Source organism: Mauremys mutica, chromosome 5, assembly GCF_020497125.1.
Source record: "Mauremys mutica isolate MM-2020 ecotype Southern chromosome 5, ASM2049712v1, whole genome shotgun sequence".
Taxonomy (NCBI): Eukaryota; Metazoa; Chordata; order Testudines; family Geoemydidae; genus Mauremys; species Mauremys mutica.
The window spans coordinates 7,818,119-7,841,714 of NC_059076.1; the positions used below are offsets into that span (position 1 = coordinate 7,818,119).

At 44.9% G+C, this 23,596-nt stretch overlaps 2 long non-coding RNA genes across 2 annotated transcripts in view; one reads left to right on the forward strand and one right to left on the reverse strand.

Moving 5' to 3' along the window:
* Window positions 1-6,046, reverse strand: part of LOC123372074 — a 67,341-nt gene extending 61,295 nt beyond the window's left edge. The window contains exon 1 of the long non-coding RNA XR_006580081.1: window positions 5,445-6,046. This is a non-coding gene — a long non-coding RNA (uncharacterized LOC123372074). The remainder of the gene's footprint in view (window positions 1-5,444) is intronic.
* Window positions 6,047-15,976: 9,930 nt separating this feature from the next.
* Window positions 15,977-19,336, forward strand: LOC123370712. The gene is made up of 3 exons (XR_006579515.1): window positions 15,977-16,072; window positions 18,367-18,632; window positions 18,831-19,336. It is a non-coding gene; the product is annotated as an uncharacterized LOC123370712 (long non-coding RNA).
* The last annotated feature ends 4,260 nt before the right edge of the window (window positions 19,337-23,596 follow it).

Below are 23,596 nucleotides of genomic sequence, written 5' to 3' on the forward strand. Positions count from 1 at the left end.
CCTGTCCAAAGGCTCAACCCCACCGGGAGCACCAGGCACTCTGTCTTAAGGAGGAACGTTTCCTTCCAGATCTCCATGGTGTGGTGAGGGAGAGCACCCAGAACTCCCCTTTATGGCTTGCAATATGGTCCCCTGTGCCCTATGCCTGATCTGCAGAGGTGTGGAAGGATTCTGGGGCCACTTGAGGGGCTGTCCCTCCCACCAGGGAAGTACAGACAGCGCAGTCCTTACACTCCCCTCACTGCACAAGTAGTGGCTGCCATTGTGCCTTCCTCAGAACTGCACAGCCACATAAGAGCCAGGCCCAATCTGGCCCTGGATAGCTGGTGCCCCAACCTGTAAACTATGGACTATCTCAGTAGACTTCAATTGCTCTGACAAAGTACCAGGAGCCAGTTAAAGTTTGCACTGCTAGCTATAGCCTTGTGCTACCCTGCACAGGGTGAGCATTTCTGTGGGCTGCATGAGGATCCTGACCAATGGGGAATCTTGGCAAGTGATTGTAACAAGTGGCGCCATTGTCTCCATCAGGGTATCAAAGTCCATGACAGGAGCTGGCTCCTACAGCTTGAAGAGAAAAGAGCCATAGGAAGCAAGCAGCTCCCAACCAATATGCATACATTTGGAATAACTTCCAAAGATCATGCAAGTCTCAGATTGGCGTATTCAGTCCTGTGAGACATTGCAAACCATCTGCATCATAGGCTGCAATTCCCACCACCTCTTGCAGACGAAAGGATGCCAACAAAGCATGAGGAGGGCTACTGGGCACCGATGATGCACTGGATCATGTCAGGAGGGGTACTGGGAACTATTAATGAATGCTGATGAGTAAGTACCAAATGGGTCCACATTTTCTGGCCATCTTTGTGTTAAAAAGGACATTGTGCAGCTGTAAGTCCCAAGAGTTAGTTACACCAGTTTTGTTAAAGTAGCAGGATTATATGCAGTAGCCTAGCCCTTCCTTGCTAAACAAAATATAGAGCATCTTTAATTTAATTTTCACATGCAGAATGATATTGTTTCTACAGAAATGCACTTCAATCCTTCTAGAGGGTGAGGCACCGCAGACAGCGCTCATTCAGATGTACATTTATCTAATTTAATATTTTCCACTGACAGCTGAATTAAGGTTGTATCATTTGGCCAACAGCCAGGTGTGAACTTGTGAAGTAATAGAAGTGTCATGTTCAGTACACTCCAAGTCCTGCAATAAATCTACGAAACTATGTACTGCAAGAATGACACAGGCTCAGGAGAAGGGTTCTGATTGAACATTAATGATCTGCATTTTCTCTGTCTTGCTTTACATTCCCCAGGCTTCAGCCACATGACTTCACTCAAAGACATTCTTCACTGTTGCAATTTTTTTGCTGTTAGCGGTAGATTAGAATAATAAAGAGTCTTTATTTCTTCTCCCTCTCCCGTTTTAAGCCAACTCCTGAAAGCACTTACATGCAATTATTAACATGTAAAACTCCATGGAGGAATATAAGAGATAAAAACAACTTGCAGCACAAAATAAATGTAGGAATAAAGCAATACAAAAGAAGACATTTTGAATGTCAGCTCTTAAGTGGTAATTTTATAAAGGTTACTGAGCCTGAAACCTCAGCCAGCCAGCACTCAGGCATAGTTTGAAATCTGACCCTTGTTAAGTAAGTTTTGATATGGTTAAGATGTAGAAGAGTACCTTTTTCATAGAATCATAGAATATCAGGGTTGGAAGGGACCTCAGGAGGTATCTAGTCCAACCCCCTGCTTAGAGCAGGACCAATTCCCAACTAAATCATCCCAGCCAGGGCTTTGTCAAGCCTGACCTTAAAAACCTCTAAGAAAGGAGATTCCATCACCTCCCTAGGTAACCCATTCCAGTGCTTCACCACCCTCCTAGTGAAACAGTGTTTCCTAATATCCAACCTAAACCTCCCCCACTGCAACTTGAGACCATTGCTCCTTGTTCTGTCATCTGCTACCACTGAGAACAGTCTAGATCCATCCTCTTTGGAACTCCCTTTCAGGTAGTTGAAAGCAGCTATCAAATCCCCCCTCATTCTTCTCTTCTGCAGACTAAACAATCCCAGTTCCCTCAGCCTCTCCTCATAAATCATGTGCTCCAGCCCCTTAATCATTTTTGTTGCCCTCCGCTGGACTCTTTCCAATTTTTCCACATCCTTCTTGTAGTGTGGGGCCCAAAACTAGACACAGTACCCCATATGAGACCTCACCAATGCTGAACATAGGGGAATGATCATGTCCCTTGATCTGTTGGCAATGCCCCTACCTATACAGCCCAAAATGCCGTTAGCCTTCTTGGCAACAAGGGCACACTGTTGACTCATATCCAGCTTCTCATCCACTGTAACCCCTAGGTCCTTTTCTGCAGAACTTCTGCCTAGCCATTCAGTCCCTAGTCTGTAGCACTGCATGGAATTCTTCCGTCCTAAGTGCAGGACTCTGCACTTGTCCTTGTTGAACTTCATCAGATTTCATTTGGCCCAATCCTATGATTTGTCTAGGTCCCTCTGTATCCTAGCCCTACCCTCCAGCGTATCTACCACTCCTCCCAGTTTAATGTCATCTGCAAACTTGCTAAGAGTGCAGTCCACGCCGACCTCCAGATCATTAATGAAGATATTGAACAAAACCGGCCCCAGGACCGACCCTTGGGGCACTCCGCTTGATACCGGCTGCCAACTAGACACAGAGCCATTGATCACTACCCATTGAGCCCGACGATTTAGCCAGCTTTCTATCCACCTTATAGTGCATTAATCCAGCACATACTTCTTTAACTTGCTGGCAAGAATACTGTGAGAGACTATATCAAAAGCTTTGCTAAAGTCAAGGAATAACACATCCACTGCTTTCCCCTCATCCACAGACCCAGTTATCTCCTCATAGAAGGCAATTAGGTTAGTCAGACATGACTTGCCCTTGGTGAATCCATGCTGACTGTTCCTGATCATTTTCCTCTCCTCTAAATGAATCAGAATTGATTCCTTGAGGACCTGCTCTAGGATTTTTCCAGGGACTGAGGTGAGGCTGACTGGCCTATAGTTTCCCGGATCCTCCTTCTTCCCTTTTTAAAAGATGGGCACTACGTTAGCCTTTTTCCAGTCATCCGGGACCTCCCCAGATCGCCATGAGTTTTCAAAGATAATGGCCAATGGCTCTGCAATCACATCCGCCAATTCCTTTAGCACCCTCGGATGCAGCGCATCCGGGCCCATGGACTTGTGCTCATCCAGTTTTTCTAAATAGTCCTGAATCACTTCTTTCTCCACAGAGGGCTGGTCACCAACTCCCCATACTGTGCTGCCCAGGGCAGTATTCTGGGAGCTGACCTTGTTCGTGAAGACAAAGGCAAAAAAAGCATTGAGTACATTAGTTTTTTCCACATCCTCTGTCACTAGGATGCCTCCCTCATTTCAGTAAGGGGCCCACACTTTACTTGACTTTCTTCTTGTTGCTAACATACCTGAAGAAACCCTTCTTGTTACTCTTAACATCTCTTGCTAGCTGCAACTCCAAGTGTGATTTGGCCTTCCTGATTTCACTCCTACATGCCTGAGCAATATTTTTATACTCCTCCCTGGTCATTTGTCCAATCTTCCACTTTTTGTAAGCTTCTTTTTTGCATTTAAGATCAGCAAGGATTTCACTGTTAAGCCAAGCTGATCACCTGCCATATTTACTATTAGTTAAGATGGTATCTCACTTTCTATTTTAAGTTTGAATTTTCTTCCCTATTGTGTGTGTGTGTGGGGGGGGGAGAATAGAGACTAAGGCATTGATTTTCAAAAGCAATCTGTGTTGGCCCAACTCTGCTATTACTGAAGTCAGATGGTGTTTTACCATTATCATAATGCCACTATATAAATCTATGGTTTGCCCATATCTGGAATTGTGTATCCAGTTCTGGTTGACCCATCTCAAAAAAGGATATAGTGGAACTGGAAAAGGTTAAGAGAAGGGCAACAAAGATGATCTGAGGGTATGGAATGTCTTCCAGAAGAGGAGAGTAAAAAGATTAGGGCTGTTCAGCTTAGAAAATAGATGACTACTGGGTGGGTATGATAGAATGAAAATGTGGAAATAGTGAATAGAGAAGTGTTTTTTACCTTTTTACATAACACAAAAACTAGGGGTCACCCAATTAAGTTAATAGGCAGAAGGTTTAGTACAAACAAATGGAAATACTTTTTCACACAATGCACAACTAACCTTTAGAACCCATTGGCACTATTGTGAAGGCCAAAAGTGTAACTGGGTTCAAAAAAGAAATAGATAAGTTCATGGGGGATAGGTCCATCAATGGCTATTAGCCAGGATGGTCAGGAACGCAGCCCCCATGCTCTGGGATGACCCTAAATTTGACTGCCAGAGGCCAGCGGAATCTCTTCTACTACCAGTGGAAGGCAGGGGTGGATCATACCTTAATTGCCCTTTTCTGGACACTCCCAGTGGTACCAGCCACTGTCAGAGGACACTGGACTAGATAGAATAGCTCTTACATACCATTGATTTGTATGGTGTGATGGGGTGGTCTAGACCCAAAGACTCCCTGACGGAGGCCACAGGATCCTGCCACAGCCATCCCAGGAAAGGAGCAGAGTCCTCCAAGTGGCTTATAGAGATGGTGCAGGAAAGCAGCCAATCAATGGGAGGCAGCAATGGGGTAGCCAAGCAGAGGGTTGCAGGCTAGTATAAAAGGAGCTGCGGGGCAGTCCCCAGTCAGCTCCTTGCTGGAGCCAGAAGAGTGCAGCTGGGGTTCCTGGCTGACCAAAGGGAACTACAGCACCTTGGACAGCTCAGTGCTGGCAGGAACCGGGGAAGCGAGGACGAGCTCCTTGCTGGCTATTGGGCCTGGACATAGGAGAGCCTTGAGGTAAGGGCGAAGCTTTGGTGAAGGCTCAGGCCCTGGGGAAGTGGCCCAGGGAACTGAAAACAGTTTTGTAAAAGGGATGTGGTGGTGCTTGGCTGCTATTTGTAGGGTCCCTTGGCTGGAACCTGGAGTCGTGGGCTGGCCTAGGTCCCTCACCCCACACCCCAGAGGCCACTGGGAAAATGACCTACAATTGGACAGCGATTACCCCCCAGAAGGCAATCTGAACTACTTAGTGGCCCACCTGAGAGCTGGGGCCAGAAGGGCCCAGAGAGAGTGAAACCATAGCCCCCAGGGAGGAAGCCTGGTGGGCTATGGCCAAATACCAGGACCAGGATGGTCTAAAGACTGCAGATGCACCCAGCCAGTAGGGGCACTCGTGTAAGGTGGGTGCCATGCTGTTACATATGGACATTGAGTTAAGCCATCTAGTCTGATCTAAGTTAAGCATGTACAAAAGCTGTGTCAGAGATTTAGTCCTGCTTGTGACCAAAGAGGGACTTCCAAATAAACTCTTTGGGGAAATACAGAAAGTGACACAAAGTGGACTTCTTACCGCAGTTGGGATCTGGATACAGATGGCTCAGGAGTCTGGGTTTAGGATCTGCAGCTCTCTTCCTTGCCCAGTTGGAGTCTTCCACGTGTTCTCCAGTGCTAGAAATCTGGTTTTCTGCATGAAACACCAGATCTGTTTCTTCTACCCTGTCCCCGTAATGCAAGTTCGAGGGTGGTTACAATTCTCCTATTGAACGGTGCTCCACACTGGCTAGTCAGAAGAGCAGGGACCCCAAGCTGGCTAGACTAGATGTCCTGAAGGCAAGGAGTGATGAAGTGTAGAAAGAAAAGGAGAGAAGTAGTAGGATAGTTTAATATACACTGGGCAGGGGGTGCGGGAGGGGCCCCAGTCTTTTATAAGAGCCATGGCATGGCATGACGATCAGGAAGGTGCACATAGGGAGCTGGCTTCCCCCTGCCTGGTCTTTCTCCCTACAATCAGGTCTGGCTCAAGTGTAGTCACATTCCAGAGACGGAAGAGCTGGAGTAACCGCTGAAAGCAGAAGGAATCCAGAAAGAGAGAGTCTCTCTTGTCAGAGTTGTGAGTGACCCCACAGACCTGGTTTCCATCACAACCATTGCCTCACAGGGGCCTGTTTCTGATGTCACTCACACTGCCGTAAACTCCTAGATCCCAATGCAATGACTCGGAGCTGCCATCTCCCATCAGTGATGGGCTTCCAGCCCCTGCAGAAGCAAGTCTTGCAGTCATGCTAGAGGCTCCAGCCCTCACCTTATTTATAGCCCTGCCCAGGCACTCTGATTGGCTGATATTCCCCACTGCCCCACCTCCTGCAGCCAATGACAACTGCTGGAGGAGGGAGAAAAGTCCCCCCTTCAAGAGCCCTTCTCCCCACTTTCCTCTCCATCCCTGCCCCACCAGGATGCTGCTGGCGATGCTCCTGCCCCAGGTAGGGAAGCTAGAGAGACCCAGGAGCTCCCCCTTACTGTCCAGGAGAGTTGGGGGTGAAAAGCCCCCACAACTGCAGGAGGATCTGAGATGGGGCTGGGGCACAAAATGAAATGATGTAGGGATGAGAGGGAGGAGAATTCTATGGGGCTGTGTAACTAATTGCTGTAGGGAGAGGCACATGTGGGGCAGGGATGAAGGGGGCACAACATTAATTGGAACGCTTGGGGTCAGGAAGAAGCTGGAAGCATTTAATACCAGTCGGTGTCATTTGATCTCAGTCGGGTCCCTCCGGCCAGGGCAGAATTCTCTTACTCTGTACTGTCCCACTCTGCAATTGTCTCACCCACGCTGGAGTGGGCGGCAGGAGTTCAGGGATGAGAACCCCAAACTGCACATGCAGAAGGGAGGATTCACAGCCAGCCCCCTCCCCTCCCCTCCCCTTGCCCCGGCATGGCTGGGCTAGCATAGATGCTGTTACCTGTCTAGTGCCCCTGCCAACCACGGCCCCGGCCCTGCAGTGGGCTCTTCTGTCATAACCAAGAGTCCAACACATAGTAGCGCCAGTCCTTCCAGATAGTCCTTGGCCCCCATGGTCTCAGGGTTTTCAATTGTCCCTATCTCCATATGGCAAGGGCCTCGTGACACCTTCTCCCGCCCCCTACAGGGGGTTCCAGTCCAGGGACCCTAGGATGAGCAGCCATGGTCTGTTCCCTCAGTCACCTTGTTGCTGCCCCCCTCAACCCTCCTTCCTACCTCTTGCCTTCCTTTAGGCCTCCTGCCCAGCCGCTTTCTGGGCTCTTTGCAATGATCAGTGCCTCCCAGGGCTTCTCCCCAGAGGTCCAGTTCCTGCCCTTATGTTGGGGCAGCTGCAGGAGCTTGCTCCAATCCTGTCGCTTCCAAATATTTCCCCCAGCCATGGGCCTCCTCCTTGCTCCTTACTCTTCCATGCCAAGGGAGGAACTGCCGAGGTCTCTCCTCTCTCCCTGCCACTCCTTCCTCTCCTCATAGCACCTCCCAGCTCCTACTGGGCCTTCATCTTGAATGAAGCCAGACCTACCCTCTGAGTTCAGCCAGGTGGGTTAGCTTCTCAGACCCACATTAATCCTTTCACCACCACCCTGGCACATCAGGATATAACCTTCTCAACAAAGTGTCAGGAGCTGGAGGCTGATATTGTGCTTCGGGGAAGGTGGAGAAGGGAGTCCTTGTGAATTTTTCACTTCTGGAGCTGGCCAGGGCAGTTATTCCTCTCGTACGGGAGTATAAATGAGATTCAAATCAGATCCTGTAAGCAGCACCCAGCAGCTCCCATGGGTCTCAGCAAGCGTTACTGGGTGCTGGGCCCTTTTTGAAAACCTGCCCATTTCAAACGGGTGCCTGAATGGGATTGAGGCCCAGGGCAGGTGTCCCACCCAGGTACTGTGATTTAGTAGGAGATGCTCCCAGCTCTCCAGGTTCCGTGCTCACAGGTCTTAGACTCATAAAATCTCAGGGTTGGAAGGGACCTCAGGAGGTATCTAGTCCAACCCCCTGCTCAAACAGGACCGACCCCAACTAAGTCATCCCAGCCAGGGCTTTGTCAAGCCGGGCCTTAAAAACCTCTAAGGAAGGAGATTCCACTACCTCCCTAGGGAACCCATTCCAGTGCTTCACCACCCTCCTAGTGAAATAGTGTTTCCTAATATCCAACCTAAACCTCCCCCACTGCAACTTGAGACCATTACTCCTTGTTCTGTCATCTGCCACCACTGAGAACAGTCTAGATCCATCCTCTTTGGAACCCCACTTCAGGTAGTTGAAGGCTGCTATCAAATCCCCCCTCACTCTTCTCTTCTGCATACTAAATAAGCCCAGTTCCCTCAGCCTCTCCTTAGAAGTCATGTGCCCCAGCTCCCTAATCATTTGTGTTGCCCTCCGCTGGATTCTCTCCAATTTGTCCACATCCCTTCTGTAGTGGGGGGCCCAAAACTGGACACAATACTCTAGATGTGCTCCAGGGCAAAAGCATTCTTCCTCCACCCCACCAGCCGGAAAACTGGACTCTTCCCTCTGCTGGCTGAACCTGTGCTGTCTCTTGCCTGCCAGTTATCTTTGTGCCCCAGGTCTTTGTAGCCAGTTTGACAGGGATGGAAGCTGCTGCTAGGGCACACAGAACTATCTTAAGAGTCTGTATCTGCCCCCCGCCTTCCTCCCAGGAGAAACATCCTTCCCCCTCATCTGAATGCTGGGTTCCACCGCCCTCTGCCCCACCGTTGTACCTATGACCCCCACTACCATGGGTGGGAAGGGAGCACCGTTCCAACAGTGCACAATCCAGTAGGAGGAACAGAATCCTGCATCCAGCTAAAGATACAGAGGGGATTGTAAGCAAGCTCAGCACAGTGTAACTCTTCAGCTGAAATCTGGCCAGGGCTGGGACCTCAATGTTATATCTTGATCATCTAGCCCCAGCCTGGCCCCTCAGTGCCCTGCTGGGGGAATAGTTCTACACTGAGTCAGCGCAAAGAGCGAAACCTAATGTATTTAATCAGCAGCATCACACACTGCAGAACAGAGCATTGCCCAGGCGAGTCGGGGCTGATGACACACATGCCACTGCAGGCAGCTGATAGCACAATCCAACTCGGTAGATCTTTTTCTTAGAGAGTAGGGGCTTGCTCCTTTACTCATTAAAACTCACGTTGACAGCAGTGGTGCGGGACTTTATTTCAGACATGAAAATAAATTTACATTTAATAATCAAACCTATTTCTTAGATAGCACTTCTCAGCAGATACAAAAGCACTTCACCATCTTTTATGTACTTACCCTCACAGGACCTCCGTGAGGTCAAGAGTATCATTCTCCCCATTGTACAGATGGGGAACTGAGGCACGGAGAAGCAAAGTGGCTCGGCCAAGGTCACACAGGAAGTTTGTGGCCAAGCAGGGAATTAAACTAAGGTTCTCTAAGTCTTAGGCTAGTGCCCTGGATTATCCTTCCTCTTTTAGCAGCCATCAAAGTGACCCTTAGTTACCCAGTGTGATCCAGCAGCGTTATCCAGTGTTATCTAGCAGTGTTATCCAGAGTCAGTAACACTATCCTGCCATAATTCTAGCTACAGCTGGAAAAATACTCCAAAATATTTCCTATGAATATTCATTTGAATTTGCAAAGGGATTTGCTTCAGCTATATTCACATTCACTTCATGTTCACTTCCTGTGAGCATTCTAGCCAACAACTTTACTGGCAGCGATCTTCACAGAATCAGCAAATTTTAAGAACTGTTTTAAAAAAAATATTTGTTGAAAGCAAATCTGTAACTTATAGAAATAAGTATTCAATCCAAAAACCTGATTCTAAGAGTTAGGCTCATCCAGTTAGCCAGCGGGAACATACCATGTGTGTTGTGTGTCCAGTCAAACCATGCATATTTAAATGGCTTTGGGAAAAGAAACCAAACATCTTTAAAACTATTAAACGAACCAATGCTTAAATAAAAATGCAGGAATAGCAAAATAAATTTAGGTTGATTTGAAACCCTTTATCGATTCTCCTAAGCTAAATGCTATGGCCAGTGTTGTACTATAAATACTAAAAACAAAAGATATTTTGTCTACACTACTTGTAGGTCTAGAGTTGTGAAGCTGATGCTACTCACTTGGCCTAGTGGATAGAGCAAGGGACCTGGGTTCTCTCTCACACTTGGCCACTAGCATTCTGGATGACCTTGCCCAAGTCATTTTAACCTCCCTGTGCCTCAGTTTCCCCAATCTGTAAAATGGGGGTAATGCTAGTGACTCTCCTTTGTAAAGCACTGAGATCTGCTGAAGAAAAGTGCTCTCAAAAAGCTCAGAATTATTATTTCTTCACTCCCTGCACAAGCAAACCCTTTTAACTCCACTTTTCAATGCACTCAGACGAGCCTGAGACTTTATTCTTCTTTCGGCTCCCCAACCTAGGCCAACTGCCTTTTTATTTTTATTTTCCACAAGGGGGTTTCTAGAACCAACATTCTGAATATCCTTGGTAACAGAATGATGCCTGCATAATATTCCATGACACTCGCCCATTCAACTTCAGTCTCCCATCCAAATACAGATCATGCAATCCGCTTATCCCAGCCTAACTTTTCAGACATGAGAAAATCCCAGGGTGGGAATTACTCTTTTGCCTCCTGGCCCAAAATACACAAAATACCAGAAAAGCTTCAAGAATTTCAGCTTTCTGTGTGTGATGTGCAAGTTTTTGGGCTCAGGAAGTGCAGGCAACTGTCACTAAAGAAAATAGAAGTGAATTCCCGGTTCCACTGAAGGCAATGGCACACAAAAAAGCATTGATTTCAATGGGCTCAGCAGTTCAAACTCTGTGGTTTGCTGCTTGCATATAACTGGGAGCAAAATTTGGCTTTGATTTCCCAAACAAGCTAGAGGGAAAACTAAGAGTGACCAACATGGGAGTTAAAAGGACACAGCTGGGAACTGAAGGCCAATTATTTGACACGTCCTTCTCTCCAGTAACGTTACTTCCTGTTTTAATGCATCCTCTGTACAGCTAAATACCTGCGCCGTCAAAAACAAGGGCTGCACTGGTGTTAAACGTTTCTGTTGCCAAAACCAGGACACTGCAGTCAATGGGCCCCAGGCTCATTCATGTGTGTTTTGTGCCATCCCTCCAGCCTCAGTGTGCCTTGTGTCTTCTTGTGAATCAACTGGGGGCTGAAACTGACAAGATGCATCTACACTATGAAGTGAATGGCAAACAGGAGACTTACCCATTTCAGTTCCCCACTAGTTCCCAAGAACAGAGCTGGAGAACGCTTTTGCTTCCTGTAAAGGGAATCTTTTAAAACAAAGAATTGACAGATGTTAGCCTTGTTCTTTATGGGATATTCTTATGGGAAAGCCCTATAGAATTTAACCTCAAGACGGTTCTGCAAAAATTAACTAGGAGTTTATAGAAATAAGTTTCCAATTTAATGTAATATGGTAGCGAATGATACAGTATTTATAGGGTTTTTTAAAGCCATGCTGTAGAATACTGCAGCAGTGAATAAAATTCTATAGGATGGTTCAGAATACTCATTGAAAGGTTAAACTTTATTAAATTCGATAGGACTTTCCGATAAGCATTTTATTACTGTAGCACAGAGAGACAGGTTCAAAGGGTTAATTGGTGGACACTGCAGGTTTTCATTTTCCAGAGAATAAGGAGGATTCTAGATCAGCAAGATTTGAAAGTCCAGTAGACTAATTCTGTAGCCAAAAAAAAAAAAGCAGCATAGTCTAGTCGTGCAGGATTGGGTATCAGGAACTCCTGACTTGTTTACTCATGCTATGACCTCAGCCAAGACTTTTATCTGCTCTGCCTTTAAGATGGGGATAATACTTATCTCATGGGGAGGGGTGTAGGAATTAATTCTGGAACTGACCCCCAAGCCACATAAACCCAACTCTGAGCTTCCTCAAAGATCAGTGGCATTCAGAGCCATGGTTTCAATGTGGGCCTATCTCCAATTACTCCATGTTTATAAGTGCTCAGTGTTCCAAGAAACTGGTGTCCATACATTTTGAATTGGACCATTATCTCCCCATGTGCTCTCCTTTTACATAAGCACGGCAGTTCGGGCCTCATCACTAGAACCCCTCACGACTGATCTCCTCTGGACTGTTAACAAATCAAAAACATGCCATTAATAAAATCCCAAATGTGAAAATCTACCTGCCATCTGTGAGATGAATCTAGCTCATAGTTTCTCAAATCACATCCCTCTGTGGAAGAACCAGCTGTTCACAGAGCAATTTGTCTGTGGATCTGGAGTAAATAAAAAATGAACTACCCAGAAGCTAAATTTTAAGCCCATTCTAATTGAAAAGACATTCCTGTTGCTAGACAAAGTTTGTGTGAGAACTACTGTCTGACTTTTATACCCATAGCAATGGATTGGTGGTGCCATTTTTAAATCCTCACTAAACAGCTGTTTCCTGGATGCTTTGCACACTTACTGAAATAAACCATAAAGTGATGACATGACCCCCACAAAACGGTAAACAAAATGCTAAAGTTATATGTCAACGTTTCTGCAGTTACTCAGTATCCCCACATCAGCTCTTTTCACCGGAAGTTTCTTTGAAACTGAGAGTTTTGCACCAAAAAGAAATATAGAGTAAGAACTGCACTGGGTCAACGGGTAAGCAGAGTCAGCAGCCCTTGGCAACATGATGCATCAAGAAGATAAACCAGCAACCCTGCCAAAATAGCAACTGAACGTTTACATGTGCAATGCAACCAATGCATCAAAAGCTCTCCCCTGGCTCCACTGTAAAGGGTTAAGAGACTTAGGAGTGAGAGTCTGATGACTTATCTCTTACAATTAGAGGGTAATTAGCTGTATGGTTTAGAATCTGAGGGTTTCTTTTGGTAATAATTTCTGTGGCTCAATGTTTTCCAGTCAAGAGGAGGAAATTATGAACTGAACTCATCACAAGATTGTGTTGCCTTTCACAAATCCAGTACAACACTCCCCTTTTGGATGGGGAAACTAAACTGTCTGAGATGAAGAAAACTACCAGGGCTAGGGGGGTGGGTTTAGAGGTTAATGGGACTGCAGACAGACTGCTGCTTACATGTTGTTTTAGAGCAATCACTGATTTGTTTTAAAGAGGTGGGTCCTTCACTTGGATACAATCTCTTCCGATCAGACCTTCCCTAGCTGGTGTCCCAGTGCTGACACTGAGATTGCCTGATCCTGGAGTGGCTGAAGTGTATTGGAGTGTAGCTGTATTGGTGGTTTGTGGAACGCGATTGGTCTTAGCCCGTTAATGGACTTGTAGATTGGGGTTGATTTCAGTGAAGTCATGGTGTGCAAAGAGCATCACTGCTGAGTGAGGCACATTAGTCTAAGATAGAGGTAACTAATGTGTGGATCACAGTGGCAAGGTCCTCAGCTGAGAGGAAGGAGCACTGCCTTCTCACCAGCTGAGGATGGTAAAAAATGTTTTTGTTCATTGTGTGACAGGGTCAGGCCAGATGGCTACAGGAGAGTGCTAGAAGGCAGATATATTAGTCCCAGATTAAGTAGATCCCTTTTCCCTGGGTAAGGTAACAGGGGCAGTTCCAGAACAAGCAGGAACTTGCTGGAACCAATTAAGGCAAGCAGGCTAATTAGGACACCTGGAGCCAATTGAGAAAAAACTGCAAGAATCAATTAGGACAGGCTGGCTAATCAGGGCACCTGAGTTTAAAAAGGACCTCACTTCAGTTTGCAGCGTGCATGCGAGGAGCTGGGAGCAAGAGGCACTAGGAGCTGAGAGTGGGAAGGCGTATTGCTGGAGGATTGAAGAGTACAAGCATTATCAGACACCAGGAGGAAGGTCCTGTGGTGAGGATAAAGAAGGTGTTGGGAGGAGGCCATGGGGAAGTAGCCCAGGGAGGTATAGCTGTCATGTAGCTGTTACAGGAGGCACTCTAGACAGCTGCAATCCACAGGGCCCTGGGCTGGAACCCTGAGTAGAGGGTGGGCCCGGGTTCCCCCCAAACCTCCCAACTCCTGATCAGACACAGGAGGAATTGACCTGGACTGTGGCTTCTATCAGAGGGGAAGGTCTCTGGGCTGTTCCCTGACCCACGTGGTGAATCTCTGAGGCGAACAAATCTACCAATAAGCGCAGGACCCACCAAGATAAGAGGAGGAACTTTGTCACAATTGATGCAATTGGTCTGGAGGTCACTCTGTCAATTGCAGGTAAAGCCACCTTTGTGACCTACCCTCCACCTCTTTTCACTCATGTGAGCACAAGAAGGAAAAAACTTCTTGAAAAATCTGCAGCTGTTTCACCAGGCATCTGTTGTGACATAACAAGTATGAGCTAAAACCTCAGATGGAGTAAATCCAGGTTCTTGTAGTGCCCTCATCATAGCATCAGACCAGCTTCCGTCTGAAGTCAGTGGAGCTACACTGATTTACACTAGCTCCAGATATGGCCTATGCTCCCTAAGAACCTAGATCACACAAGTTCTATGATCTACGCAGTCACCACACTGGCCCTTTCTCATCCACAGTTTTCATTCAAGTGAGCAGACGTGACAGCAGGGGCACCATGTGGATCATCTGAGGTGACCCAGGTCAAACGATATTAAATCACATGCAGGGAATTTCCATCTGGCCATGGCGGTAATTAGCACCAACTTGATCTTTGGTCTTTCCGCTGCTTTTAGCACTGTTGATCATAAAGTGCTGCTGGCTGGGACATAAGACCTGGCAAGAGCGCACGGAACAGCATTCTGTTGTCTCCACTCAATCATGACCAAATTTTGCTCATTTACAGCTGTAAAAGCCCATTGAATTCAATGAGAATACACAACTATAGCTGAAAACAGAATCTGGTTCACTGAGTATAGTTCAAGCACAAATATGCTCAGAGCACCCATTCAATTCAATCGGGGGGTTCATGTGCGCCTATGATGGCAGCATTTGTCAACACTTGAGATTCAGAGAGTCCCAAGAATGGAAAGACAAGTTTTGCCATTCAATGAAGCAAACGTTGCAGGAAAAATTCACACTGCTAAAGGGAGGTCAAATGTCACAATAGAGGGAGGGAGGCAGAAAGAGAGAAGAAAGAAGACAGCAGTGGAAGGTAGATTTTAGCATCCAGGAGACAGTGCCTGAGCAACATTAAGAAATAACTTCTGACTAGAAGTAGCAAACCACCAACATGAATGACCAGGGAAATGCAGGGAATGATAAAGGAAAAGAGAAGTGTATATGAGACACTGACCTTACAAATGAGACACTAACTTCGTGTTGCTTCTGGAAATGGCACCAGAAAACCACCCACGAAAGTGAAACTAGGACTGCACACGCTGTGAAGACAAAGGACTTTACAGCTATATTAAGGAGTGATCTTTTTGAGGAAAGCCATATGCTTCTGAGAAGCAGATAGAACCAGAATTCTCAATCACTTCTTTACATTTGCATTCACCAGGGAGAACTGAAGAAACAGGAATGATTCAGATGCATGCAGAGTGGAGAGGAGAAAAATAACTAAAAATCGAGGAAAACACTAGAACAGACAGAAAGGAGTTAGATCAACCGAAAAACAGAGATAGCTCTAGGACTTGACAGTAAAGTATCCTGGAAGAAATTATAACAAGCCATTAGTAGACATTTGGTGCCTGTGAAACTTTGCAGACAAAGTGCCTAGAGAGTAGAGAGAAACTAACCTCACACCCTGTTTTTAAGACGGGATCAAGGGTGTAACCGGAAAATAGAGCCCTGCACAAAAAGGTTAGCAGATGTTTTTGAATGAACTAATTAGCTGATTTTGCTATCTGCCTATTGGGAAACCAGCAGAGTGTTTGATTAATTAAATGCAGATTTAACTTTTTTTGAGACAGACTTTCCTACCAGAACAAACCTGGAAAGAAAGAGAACATTTATCTCCAATAAAATTATATTTGGCCAGCTTTATTCTTCAAGCCTACTGCTGTTATTGAAGACACCTGGCTTTTAATGGTCTCACAGCTCAGCTTCACCTTCTGCTAGAGCCTGCGTTGAAGTCAGAATCTTGTGATGATGACGACATCAGATTGTTGCAGTGGCAACAACAGCCATGTCACTAATTCAACATTGTTGTGTCACCACGGCTTCAGAGAAGGGCAAGAGGTCTGTGATGGAACCAGCTCTTGTTTAAACTAGGGCACATTGTGAACAAATGGGTGAAACAATAGCTGAAAGGTAAAACAATTGCAACTGATTGGAGAGACTTGAATATTTTTAATCCTTATCTCCTCTCTAAAATGAATTAAGTGCTTGTGAAAGGTGCCAGCATGACAACACTGGGGTAATGAGGTCCTCTGTTTCGCGCATCACAGTGTGAGAACTGTTTCTAGTCCATTTCACCGACAAAAGGGTCCAGTGGTAACCCCTTAGAAATCCACCTGTCTCTGTCGTTGGATCTTTCTGTCAGTCCGTGTCTGTATGAGTCAAATACAAAATGGTGCTAGTCACAGCTCTGGAGGATTTTCTCTAACACTGAGCATGCCAGTCTAGAGGTAAAGACCCGATTGGAAATCCCAGTCCCCATAGAGATGGCATATGGTGAGAAGATTAAAATTACACAACTGAAAATGGAGGGTCCGCCTGATTTTTTGTTTTGCATCGATCAGATATGTGACTTCATTGTTCATCTTCTTTAAGGACTTAGCAAGAGATGAAACAAGGTAGTGCCGCATGGTGCAGCAAACATCAAAGCAATCTGGTGGAATGATGTTACTGCAGGAGACAGTCCCTTCTTCCTCCGTTTGTTTCTCATGGCTTTTTCCTCTTTGTGTTGTACCACTCCAGCCCAAATGGCAAGAGATGTGTGGGGTCTCAGTAGTAAACTCCACATTGCTTCTTCAAGCTGATTGTGCCATGCTGGTGCCAGGCTTTTATCATTTTCATTTATGACGGCTGTTTTTCATGTACATGCCAGCAGTGCTCATGCTGCTGAAATGAAATTGCCAGATATTGATGGCCATCTGTGTTTGAACCTCCCACTACCAGTAGGTGGTCTAATTAAGATGGCAGGTGGCACTGCTTTCTCATAGTACACCCTGGTGCATCGGGATCCGTGGCAATGTGCTTTTTGACTAGACTCCACCATACAGTGCCCAGACCCATTCTAAAACTTGCAATCAAAGCAATGGATGATTTACTAGAGCAAGCTGTTATAAAATGTTGCTCTAATTATGTTGATACAGGAGCATATCTCTGAACTTATTAGCATGTGACATGTTGTTTACCAGTCTGAGCATGGAAAAAGTGGGCTCAGACTGAAGCTGTCTTCTCTGATAGCCAGTGAATGTCGTGGTTCTGCCCACCATAATGTTGGCAAATATGCCAGAGCTATTCCTGGTGCCAGTCCTTCAGTCATCTGTATTTTAATAAGTGCATTCTCCACACTGTGAAGGCCATGGAAAAGTTTATCAAACATCCTGTGAACATCATTTCAATGATACTGGTCTTTGACTTCCCTCAGAGTTTATTAAATGGTGAAATATGTTTTGAAGAAGGTCTCTAAATTCTCTGGGGCAAGGCCTGTTTATATGTTTCTACAGCAGCCTAACACAATGGGGTCCTGATCTCTGTTGTAGCATCTGAATACTACTAGAATTGAAATCAACAACAATGGGTCAGAACTACTTATTACCAGCTAGATCAATGTAATAAAAGGCAATGTATGATTAGCTCAGTCAAATTGTACACTGAAAAAAGAATGATACTAGCCTTGCAATGTCATCAGCAACGTACAAGAGACAAGACTCAGTATTCTGCCCACAGGGTCATTAGAAGGAGCATCTTGACCAGCCTTGGAAAAAGCAACTCACTCATGTAGCAGCAGATCCAGTCCATTCATCCAGAAGAGACATATTTGTTAGGCTGGGAGTTTCAGAAGGTACCACTCCCTATTACAGCTGAAAGAACAATGACATAAGAGCGGCCACTGGGGCTAGAGAAGTGAGACAGTCCAACAGCCAGAAACAGAGAGAACATGAAGCATAGAAACATGGTGAAATATGGTATCTATTAAATAAAAGGCATGTGCAATATATTTTAAAATCTAATCCATAAAAGGGAGTGCTCAGCTGTCCTAATTTCTTTCAAAGCTTTGTGCTTAAAAGTATGTATTTAACATATGTCAGATTTTTCCAGTGCCAAAAGCAAAAAGTGACATCGTTTCCAGATGTAGCTTTTAGCAGATCATGTCTTGAGTAATTAAGTGCTGTCAGATCTGAGAGGGCTAGTAATTGAAGATGTATAGAATCCAACTTATTGCCAAACGATACTTGACACTAGGGAGAAAGTGCAAATAAGATTCTTCTAGCACAAGTCTTTTCGTTCTGGCAATGAGCTTTGAGGTGTAGACGAGAAAACTTTCATTTCCCTTTAAAATAGAAAAGTTCTAGTGGAAAAAGTTCCCAGGAACTTTGGTTACGTGTGCTGAATTATTTAGTTCTTTACGTTCCTATGTTTGCTGTTATCTGCAGATGGAAAAAACACACACAAATAATGGACTGCATCTAACCTGCCCTACTTAGTCAGAGGAGACAGACAGTTTGACTCCAGAGCTGAACGTCAACTGTTTGGATTCAGCTCTGCAATGCTCAGAATAGTTTATACCACAGTCTAAACTGAGCCACCAGCAATAGGATCTCCAGTCCCTGAAATGTCGGGAGATCAAGTTCACTCCAGGCAGGAGCTGAATTTTCAATCCAGGAGGCTGCATCCTTGTCTAAAGCTCAGGATTATTCAGGTGAGTTGGTTTACTAACATATCAACCAACAAGATTTGTCCTCCTAAGTTGAATTTATACTTTGGATTCTTCTTGTCATCTGTAAATAATATCTGTTTAGAGCAACATTTTAAGAGGCCCGTTTTCAATTTGCTAGGACTGTTCAAAAGTCCTCAACTGCACCAGCCCAGCTAGTGCTGATGGAGTCCTAAATTGCAGGGCCACGTTCTGTTTTCCCCTGTGCTGGTGTGGATACAAGCGAAGAGAGAGGTTGCAGGTGGATGCTGACCTAGAAGTCTCTGAATGCTAGGTGAGTAGCCTAGTGAACATACTCTATAGGGGTCATGGTCAGTGAGACAGAGGATATCGCTAGACTCCAGCCCCTGGCATATCTGCTGACATCTACCAATAGACATCAGTGGTGAAATCCTGGCCCCACTGAATTCAGTGACAAATTTCCCAGTGACTCCAATAGGGCCATGACTTCACCCTCGGGAGAGCACATTTTGCTCCATTCTATAGAAGCACCCAGGGACTGCACTGCCCCCAGACCGCCATGCTCCACTCCACTCGTACCTGTCCTGCGAAGTAAGGTAGCTCATGGAACTGCTGCTTGACCACATCTTCCCAAAACAAGTTCACTGTGGTGAAATACAGCCCCTAAAACACTGCTCTGTCTGCTTGAACACAGCCACACTAATAGCCAGCAACAAGAAAATAAACTCTTCAGCTCTGCACAGCTGTTGTCTCTACCACACCTTTATTTTATCACAGCAGACCCCAGCTGCCATATAGTAGCCAAAAGGGGGGGGAGTAGATGAAAGAATAATCTATTTTTCTTGTTGTATTGTCACTTTAAGTGCCGTTTCTAAAGCTAATGAATAAATAAAACAGAAATGCACTGAAATCTCTGGGTTTCTGGTAAATCTTGTAAGTAAAAGCTATACTTCAGTTACAGGATATGAACTTCAAGTTGTGATCTGCAGAGCGTCTGCTCAGGGATATCAGTCCTGTATACAACACAAAGCCAATTTGCAACATGTTTATCTACCTTCAGCATGATTTACTATGGACAGGTGTAATGGGGCAAATACAAAAAACATAGCAGAACCAGACAGAGCTCGGTGATTTATTCTATTGAGAGGATGGTATAGAGCAGAAGCACGCAAACCTGTTTGTGTTACACCTGCTGACACACTGGAGTTAACGTAGTGAGCCATATTCCAGGGTTTGCACGACTGCGGCCCAACAGAAGAGGCTGTTGTGAAAAGGAGAGACCTTTATGGGGTCTGGGAGAATATTATGGGACACATGCTCAGCTGGGGTAAATTGTCATTGAAGCCAATTTACACCAGCTCAGATCTGCCTTCAGATTCCTACGTGGCTATTTTTCACTTCTTTTTTCTCTCTTCACATGCCAACAAATGGTGGGTGATCAAACAACATGCATCCTTCATACCACTGGAATGTTATGGCTAGTTATAATAACTAGAGACTGACTGTCCTTTATGCTTACAAAATGTATAAAAAATGTAAATTTTAAAAATATACAGAAAAATCTTAACTTTAACTGAACAAAAAAGGACTGTATTTTTTTACATTGTGACTGTCAACTTCTTTATGTTTACCCAAATGCCACCAGGTGTGCTGAGAGTTAGCGATGGATAACAGGGTTCAGGTAAGGGGGGAAATTTTCAGTGTCATTAACAGACTTTTGGGGTTTGCCCTTTTTCAGGTAACTCCAAAATGTGGGTAACTGAGGCTTTCCAGATCATTTAGCTCTCACTATATAACATTGTGGGATGCTGATAATCTCCTTGGAGATGTTTTAGTTTCCTTTATTATTCAAATGAGCTATCAAACTTGTGTCCTCATTAAAAAGCTTATGATGCTTTTTCACAACTTGGTAAATTAGCTTGAGAATCCTAACCAGACTGCAGTTACAATATATATATTATGCCTACCTAAATTCTCCGACATGCCCGACTGGACAATGGGATTCTTTACTTCTTGCCCAAACCATTGTGCAATGTTCTCTAGAGCCACACTTTTGTCACAGAGGTGACTCAATTTCAGTGGTGGTTAAGATGACTCTTGTCACTTTGTAACCAGGGGATAAAGTTCTTTGGGATCCTTTAGGATAACCAAACTATCACTGAAGTGACAATTAATTATGATTAGTAATTATATGTTTTCTCTTTATCCTAGATATGTGTCATACAAAGATTGTGCTTTTGGTTTATGAATATGAAAATATTTGTGCTTTATAGCCTTTTGTAGGATTCCTCCCCTCCAAAAAAAAAAAAAAAATATATATATATAGGTAGTTATTGCAGCCATTAGCTTTTTTCTTTGTGAAAACAAACTTCACAAAATGATGGCAAATTTGTGGAGGCTGACAAACTGGTGCCAAATTTTTACGCAGGTCTGTCCCTCCAGTGCAGGGGGACACAATTAGTGTATACATCCTAACCCAAGATGGCTCGGTGGAAATGCCAGCTTACCAGGGTCAGCAGGGAATGTTTATCCTGCACACACAGGATCAGTTTTGCCTCAGGCGGTCTGGCACAGAAGAGTTGATGAATTCAAAGCATGCATTCAAACACTGCTCTCAGCAAAACACGTCCACTTTAATTCTGGAGGTGCTCAGGTGTGGCTAGCAGGAGGAGGAAAAAACTCTCCACAAAGTGGAAGGGGAGACAGGTCCATGAGGTATGCATTAAAATAAATTGTAGCCACATTTTGGAGGGGGGGCGGGCAGGAGAAAATCATGCAAGTTCTCTCAGCCATGTCTGTCACCAATGTGCTACTCTTTGCATAACAAGAGACTCATCCAATGTAAAGTGAATGTAGCTGCAAGGGCTGTGTAAAACCTATGCGCTCATTAAAAAAAGAGCCGCAAATTAGCAAATGAGTATAATGTGGCTCAGTGCAATTCCAAAACAGGCCAAGAAGGATGAAAATGTAAAGATCCATGCAACAAAACAGGAGGGGGAACACCATTCTGCAATGGCAAACTGAAAAAATGATCCCCAAAATTGACTATACAGCGCTAATTGAGGCAATTGAGTGAGGCAAGGGAAATAATCCAAGTGCAGAATGACTGCGGTAGAAGCATCACAATGTAATTGCAATGTGATTTTCCCCCCACTATGTATCATTACACCACCTCTGTTTCTCTTGAATGAGTATATTTTTTTCTAGCTAACGCACAGAGAAAAATATCATCCCCTTCCTGCTCATGCAAAGCCCATGTCACTTTATGCTACTTTGCTATGGAGCTAGAGATATCAGCCCGCAGTTACGGCTGTGATACTATGGCCACTACTAGCCTTATGTTGACCCTCCCCTCCCTTATCCCACACTTCTCAATACAGCTCACGTGGCCTGGAATGCCACGTCCCTCATCTTGGTCCAGAATCCATCCTTGCCACCCCACTGAAGCTACTCCAGCTCAGAGGCTTAGCCCCCACATAACCCCATGGGCTGCTCAGCTGTAAATCCTCTAGCCCACGCCACACTTGCCTCCCCTCCCCTTATGCTGGCCGCTCCCCTTGTGCAGGCAGGGTACAGTCTCTCCCCGACAGCTAGCTCCCTTGTGCGTAGCAGAACTGCACTGGTTGTGACGCTCAGAGTAGCCTCTCGGCAGTGACGGGGGAGGCTGGGCTGTTCCCTTATTCGTGTAAGCTCTTGGCGCCTCAGTTTCCTCATCTGTGAAACAAAGGTGATATCTACCTTCTTCCCAAGGGTACAGCTAGACTCACGCTTGTCTGCAAAGCGCTTTGAGATCTCCAAATGGAAGGTGCTATAGAAATGCCCTATTACTACTGTTCCACTGAAGGAAATTGCATCAAAGACAACAGAAAAGGGTAGAGTTTAAATCTGGACTTTGTTATTTACAGCTAAGGGAATGGGCTTTTTTTTCCTGACGTCTCCTTGACTTATTTTGCAAAGCCAGCAGAGCTGTCTAGGGAATGTCTCTTATTTCCCAAGGATATTTTCAAATAATTATTTGAAAGTTTGTACAGAATTTCAGTGCTCATTGAAAAACTGATTAGCAGAAAACCAATTTCCTTTTTTGAAAACTGAAAAGAGTTTTGTTTTTTGACAAAATGCCCAAAAAATCTGCCAAAAATGTTGATGAAATACCATTTTTTTAAAATAAATTTTTTCTCAAATTTATTTCTTCCAAAATGTCTAATTATTTTTGAGGAATTCTGCTGGTCAGTAATCTGTTACCATTAATATCTGTAAGATGTGTTTGTAACACTGCTGGATAATTTTTTATATAAACTATATGTACATTGCAAATCAGGAATCTGTCAGGTTTTTGCAAATTATTCTGAGCACAAAGTTAATTTAAGTTTGTATTTAGTAATAAAAAACAAGTCGCCCTCGAGTTGTATAGTATAGTTCTGCCTTTGCCAATAGGACTAGCTTTTCAGCTCAATCTGTTACATTGCCATCTTGCTTTCCATCGCCCATTGCGAATAATTAAAGCAGCCAAACTGTGACTGAAAAAGAATATCACTGAATATTTCACTGGGTATCAGTATTGGGCAGGAGGTCTGTGATATTTGTCCTAAAGTGTTCATAAAGCATGCCACAGTCTGTCCCCAAAGTGTGCCATGTTAGGATTGAAATGGTGATCTACATTAGAAGCAAAAAAGACAACCAACATTCTGGAGTGTTGTTCCAGAGTAGCTCATTGCTTCCAGGAGAGTATCACAACAGGGGTTTCAAGTAGATCTCTAGTACAAATGAACATAAGCTTTTACTTCCATGGAAGTGACTTGCCTAAACCCAAATCAGGAAAGCGCTTAAGCACATGCTTAACTATGTCATCCTAAAGTTTAACTTAACTTGAAGTCGCTGGGAGTTAAGCACGTACTTATAGTCAAGCATGTGTTCAAGTGCCCTGCTGGATTGGAGCCCTAGGACTTCATCCTGCTGTGATGGGAATGATGATTCAGCGTGAGCAGTGC